The following is a 7121-nucleotide window of genomic DNA, read 5'->3' as shown; positions in this document are numbered from 1 at the left end:
CTGCTCCACACACATACTGACCTAGTGACTGCTAATCCTTCACACTGGCCATAGGGATCAGCTGATGCTGGGGGACTCCTGCCATAGGGATCAGCTCTAAGGGATACCTGCCATAGGGATCAGCTCTAAGGGACACCTGCCATAGGGATCAGCTCTAAGGGACACCTGCCATAGGGATCAGCTCTAAGGGACACCTGCCATAGGGATCAGCTCTAAGGGACAACTGCCTTAGGGATCAGCTCTAAGGGACACCTGCCATAGGGATCAGCTCTAAGGGACACCCACCATAGGGATCAGCTGATGCTGGGGGACTCCTGCCATAGGGATCAGCTGTAAGGGATACCTGCCATAGGGATCAGCTGATGCTAGGGGACTCCTGCCATAGGGATCAGCTCTAAGGGACACCTGCCATAGGGATCAGCTCTAAATGACACCTGCCATAGGGATCAGCTGATGCTGGGGGACTTCTGCCATAGGGATCAGCTCTAAGGGACACCTGCCATAGGAATCAGCTGATGCTGGGGGACTCCTGCCATAGGGATCAGCTCTAAGGGACACCTGCCATAGGGATCAGCTGATGCTGGAGGACTCCTGCCATAGGGATCAGCTGATGCTAGGGGACTCCTGCCATAGGGATCAGCTCTAAGGGACACCTGCCATAGGGATCAGCTCTAAGGGACACCTGCCATAGGGATCAGCTCTAAGGGACTCCTGCTATAGGGATCAGCTGATGCTGAGGGACACCTGCCATAGGGATCAGCTGATGCTGGGGGACTCCTGCCATAAGGATCAGCTGATGCTAGGGGACTCCTGCCATAGGAATCAGCTCTAAGGGACACCTGCCATAGAGATCAGCTCTAAGGGACACCTGCCATAGGGATCAGCTGATGCTGGGGGACACCTGCCATAGGGATCAGCTGATGCTGGGGGACACCTGCCATAGGGATCAGCTGATGCTAGGGGACTCCTGCCATAGGGATCAGCTCTAAGGGACACCTGCCATAGAGATCAGCTCTAAGGGACACCTGCCATAGTTATCAGCTGATGCTAGGGGACTCCTGTCATAGGGATCAGCTCTAAGGGACACCTGCCATAGGGATCAGCTCTAAGGGACACCTGCCATAAGGATCAGCTGATGCTGGGGGACACCTGCCATAGGGATTAGCTGATGCTAGGGGACTCCTGCCATAGGGATCAGCTCTAAGGGACACCTGCCATAGGGATCAGCTGATGCTAGGGGACTCCTGTCATAGGGATCAGCTCTAAGGGACACCTGCCATAGGGATCATCTCTAAGAGACACCTGCCATAGGGATCAGCTGATGCTGGGGGACACCTGCCATAGGGATTAGCTGATCTTTCATATCTTTCTCTCTTTACATAAGTTAGGTCTAGCTAATTGTGCCATACAAGATTACCTGCCTGGCATCACCAATGACTGCATGGCAAGTCACATGACCCTTGTCCAGGAATGGACTACATGTCCAGTCCATATTCCATCAGTTTTGCTACCTGATGTGCTGGTTCTCTTTGCCTTCTAGGTAATTGCAGTTTCTAAAAATAGGTCCCTGGTTCAACCAGTGCAACAGCTGCATGGAGTGTGTATGTTCTCCCTGTGTCTGCCTGGGTTTCCTCTGGGTACCCTGCATAAGATACCGAGTTAGATTGTGACCCCCTGATGTGATGTCTCTGTACAGACCTGCCGAGTAGGTCAGCCCTGTATAAATTATTATGATAAGTAAAGAAATGAATATTGTTGCCTAGGGTGCAGACTGATAAACCAGCATGTCTGCTGTCATGGAGGGCAGCCTGTATTCTACCATCAGCTCATAGCACGGCAGCTACTTTATTGCCCTGCTGTCGCCCTTTTCTTTTATTGACTGGCATGACTCTTAAAGGTTCTGACAGTAGAATTGTGTTAGAGATTCGCAATTTATAGAGTCTGCAAACATATGTAACACCCCAAAGTTCTAGGCGGCTTCAGAAGACGGCTGTGCTGCTCCCTCACCCATGGGTAATGTGTAACACGTGCTCACCTTCTCCCTTGTGTGGCCTTCTTTCTACCTTATCATAGTAAGTCCCCAGTGTTCCCAACCAGTGACACTGGGCGAGCAGTATAATCTTTCTTGCACAGTCATTACAAATGCACTCTGTGCCCTGAGTGATTGTGCAATGGAGCATTATGTAAAGCCCAGGCTCCTGCGCCCATCACATCCACTGTGTTGCTCATACAGTCTGTGTTTATTTTGCCCCCTGTGTCATGCACACTATAACATTCATTCATTACCTTCACCAGGAAGAACTAACTGGTGTAATCTGCCCACAGCAACCAATCGCTCTTCAGATCTAATTCTACCAGAGCTGTAAGCTGAGCTGTGATTGGTCGCTGTAGGCACTGAGCACCTTGCACAGTTTGATCAATCTGGGCAGATGGGTCCTCATTGTCAGATGTGGTGGGATAGTTGTACTGCTCAGTGTGTACTACCCAATGCATGGAGGAGTATCACATTAAGATTTACCAATTCACTGCACCCACATTTCTCACAATTGCTTGTACCACAATATATGAATGTTGTCTTCATATCCCTATTAGGTAAATGTATGAGGACCAGTGTCACACAAGTATTCTTGCATCCATATTGTGTGCACAAGTCCTGGCCTGACCCATTTCTAATGACCGGAGCTGAGAGCTCTTAGTTCAGGTCACCAGACTTGCCTTCAGTCCAGAACTTGCATCCGTAACACAGACTCAGAAATATGCTTGTAGCACGCTTGTGTAAAAGCAGCCTAATACACTATGACTAGTGAGTGTGCACAACTATTGTACACAAGCATGCTACTATAGTACACAAGATATCAGTAAACACTTTCTATATTTACAGGCTTACATTATAATTAGCTGTTTCTTTAAAATTGGGAAAGCTGGGTGACAACTAGTATGTCTGCCAGAAAGCTTTGACTGGTGTCTTGGGACACTCACCAAAAAGTCTGTTTAGACAAGAAAGTATAAAGTCTCTTCTACTCCCATTATATTGAAGATTTTCTGTTAACTATTGCTGTAGAAAAGTTGTCATGGCAGTAAAGGGGTACTCCAGTAAAACCTCTGTGACCTTTACATCGATTATGGGATTGAAAAGGAAACAGCACTGATTTGGTCAAAGTGCAGCACTGCACCATTGAAGTTGATGGCAAAACTTGGAAGGGCCTTCATTCACAGAATTGTTAGGGTCCCAGAGCTGTGACCCCACAACGTGATGATGTAAGCTAACCATATATCAGCACTATAGGAAGGGAATGTATTAGTTATGTGTTCATTCCTGTAACTAACAAATGAAAAAACAAAAACAGCACATAGAAATTTGTTAAATGTGTATCTCGGTTTGGTTGTACTTAGTCTAGACTATTAGGGAATGTAGTTCAGCCTGTGTACCTTCAGAAGTGAACTCTTTTAAACCCTATGTACTGCAGAAAATAGCACTACTGACGCCTTCTTCAGGGGACGTATGTGACATTGAGCTTGTGATGACTATAGCCTGAACTTTCATGCCTCCCAGTTTTACTTTGCTAAGAAAATGTCAGTTTCAGTCCCAAATCTATGGCACACAGCGCCTTGTATCTTACCATAGAAAACAATGGCATTGTTTTTTCTGAGTGGGAAACGGCATTCAAAGAATAGTTCATGGTATACCAGTCTTATTGTGACTAAAATGTAGAGATGGTTCCCCATGTCTCAAAAACACACAGAAACTTTGTTCCAAAAGAATATCTAACAATTAGGAAGAGACAAAAGAGTCAAAACTGAATGGAAAAATAAAAGATGAAACATATAAGATTGGTAGTCTAGCCAAAAGAAGACCTGGCCATCCATGTGTTTGGGGACCTCCCGACTCTGTCCAGATGGGAGATGTTAAAGGGGTAGTCCACCCAAAAAAATTTTCTTTCAAATCAACTGGTGCCATAAAGTGCCAGAGATTTGTAATTCACTTCTATTAAAAAATCTTAAGTCTTCCAGTACTTATCAGCTGCTGTGTGTCCAGCAGGAAGTGGTGTTTTCTTTCCTGTCTGACCCAGTGCTCTTTGTTGCCTCCTCTGTCCATGTCAGGAACTGTCCAAAGCAGCAGCAAATCCCCATAGAAAACCTCCCCTGCTCTCCAGACTGGAAATAATACAACTTCCTGTTGGGCATACAGCAGCTGATAAGTACTGGAAGACTTAAGATTTTTTAATAGAAGTGAATTACAAATCTCTGGCACTTTATGGCACCAGTTGATTTGAAAGAAAAATTTTTTGGGTGGACTACCCCTTTAAAGGAGAGAAGGATTCAGTGTGTTGGATTATAACTGCCCAAACTGTGTATTCTCAGGTAGATAAGACCCCACCAGCAGAGTCTGTAAGCAGCTTACCCTCTACTCTTAGGGTCCTATTCCCCTATTCGGCGGATTATCGCTCCGTGGAATAGAGCCAATGATCAGCCGATGAACGTGTCATCGGCTGATCATTTATTTAGGTTCAAACCTAAAATCGGGCACTAACCGCACACTGCTACATGGAATAGCGATGTGCGGCGGGCGACCGACGATTTCACAAGCACAATGCTTTACCTAAATGCAGCAGCAGCTTCGGTGCGGTCTGTCTTAGCTGACAGACTGCTCAGCCAATCACTGGCCAGGACCACCGTGGCCATTGATTGGCTGAGCGATCTGTCAGCTCAGACAGACCGCACCGAGGAGAAGACCTGCAACATGTTTAGGTGAAGTATGCTGTTTAAACAAGGGACATCGGTAACAATGTCCCTGCAGTCCTCACTAAACGATTATCATGCCATGTAATAAGCCCAGTAAACGAGTGCCGATCTAGCAGATCGGCGCTCGTTTACATTATTGATCGGGCCCCCATTAGCCCGTGGAATAGTAGCATTACTGAAAACACCAGCTGAGCTTGCATATGCATAAAGGGATTGGGAGAGATAGTTTAACTATATGATGTGCTGCTCAGAAAAATGCCACTAAAAATGTTGTACACATAAGCTATGGCATTTTTCAGTGGAGCAGAAGTCTTTCATAGAAGTCTATGGGAGAAAAAAAATGCCACACACTCAGCATGCTGCATTTTAGAACAACTGCCACAGAGAATCAAAAATGCCAGAGAGAGGAGAGAAAGACACCACACCAAGGGAAAAAACACGACAACATGAGTGTAAGGCAGATCATAAACCACTATTGACTGCCAGCTAATATCTGGCCACTGGCATCTTTGCTAAAAAAAAGCCATGGCATTTTTATTGGTGTTTTTCCATAATTTTAAGGCATTGTGAAGCCAGCATAAAATTAGTGTGTGAAACAGTTTTTTAGTCTATGCAGCTAAAAGTTTTATAAAAATCATGTCTGAAAAAAATGCACACTAAATAAAAAATGCAATTAAAACCCTTTAACAGCACACAACAGTCAGCCGAATCTCACTGACACAACCAGACAGATGGAGCGTCTCATCAGGTAATATGCAACAATAATGGTGAAGAGTTAAATGCTCACTTGGCCTAGTTGTGCATAGCCACAACCACTTATAAGCATGAGATCACCAAAAATGTTCTGTCCGCAGCTTCATATGCGCAATTATACGTGCAATATTTATATATATATATAAATACTGCACCAATACAGCCTGCTCATAAGGTCTCTTGGTTTTACATTTGGATTCATTTGCCCATACAACAGTTTCCCTAGATCATGGACAGCACACAGAGCAGTCTCCCCTAGATCATGGACAGAACACAGAGCAGTCTCCCCTAGATCATGGACAGAACACAGAGCAGTCTCCTCAGATCATGGACAGAACACAGAGCAGTCTCCTCAGATCATGGAAAGCACAAAGAGCAGTCTCCCATAGATCATGGACAGCACACAGAGCAGTCTCCCTAGATCATGGACAGCACACAGAGCAGTCTCCCCTAGATCATGGACAGCACACAGAGCAGTCTCCCCTAGATCATGGACAGAACACAGAGCAGTCTCCTCAGATCATGGACAGCACAAAGAGCAGTCTCCCATAGATCATGGACAGCACAAAGAGCAGTCTCCCATAGATCATGGACAGCACAAAGAGCAGTCTCCCCTAGATCATGGACAGCACACAGAGCAGTCTCCCCTAGATCATGGACAGCACACAGAGCAGTCTCCCCTAGATCATGGACAGAACACAGAGCAGTCTCCTCAGATCATGGACAGCACAAAGAGCAGTCTCCCATAGATCATGGACAGCACACAGAGCAGTCTCCCCTAGATCATGGACAGCACAAAGAGCAGTCTCCCATAGATCATGGACAGCACACAGAGCAGTCTCCCTAGATCATGGACAGCACACAGAGCAGTCTCCCCTAGATCATGGACAGCACACAGAGCAGTCTCCCCTAGATCATGGACAGCACACAGAGCAGTCTCCCCTGGATCATTGACAGCACACAGAGCAGTCTCCCCTAGATCATGGACAGCACACAGAGCAGTCTCCCTAGATCATTGACAGCACACAGAGCAGTCTCCCCTAGATCATGGACAGCACACAGAGCAGTCTCCCCTTGATCATTGACAGCACACAATGACAGCAAACCCCCAACTCCGTTTCACTGACCATGCATGTGATCCTATCACACTTACCCATAGTCATCTGAATCTTGTAACACAGAGAAGTACTGTATATTCTTTATCTGACTGACATTGCACAGAACACATTGACAACACACACAAGTGTCACATTCAAAGCCTTTCTTAAGAATTGGGATACAAAAACTGAACAGCCGTTATGTTTCTTAGAAACCTAGGCATTCACTATGACCTCAGCAGTCTCAGCCAGACAAGGTCACTTCAGCTAATGATACTGCGCCTGGTTCTCAAGCTTAAAATTGAGCTGAAATGTTGCATTACTAATGTTGGGAATAATACTCTTCCTAGGATGTGGATCCTGCCTGTGAATATCCATCCTTGAACATCATTTTTTTTATTCTGTGCTGATTAAGGCTATAGTCACACATTTTTGAAGCAAAAATACGGCCGTATTTTGATATTTATGGACACAATTATTGATCATAAAACATAGCCTTAAAGTGTTTTTCATGTAACATTTATCGTT

The 7121-nt window shown here is 45.6% G+C and overlaps 1 protein-coding gene across 1 annotated transcript in view; it reads left to right on the top strand.

The window, feature by feature from the left end:
- Positions 1–7121, top strand: part of ANKH (ANKH inorganic pyrophosphate transport regulator) — a 99286-nt gene that overhangs the window by 765 nt on the left and 91400 nt on the right. The window lies entirely within an intron of this gene.

This window comes from Dendropsophus ebraccatus, chromosome 2 (genome assembly GCF_027789765.1).
Source record: "Dendropsophus ebraccatus isolate aDenEbr1 chromosome 2, aDenEbr1.pat, whole genome shotgun sequence".
NCBI classification, from domain to species: domain Eukaryota; kingdom Metazoa; phylum Chordata; class Amphibia; order Anura; family Hylidae; genus Dendropsophus; species Dendropsophus ebraccatus.
Note: the sequence above shows the minus strand (reverse complement) of the source record. Positions and strands in the feature narration are given on the sequence as shown.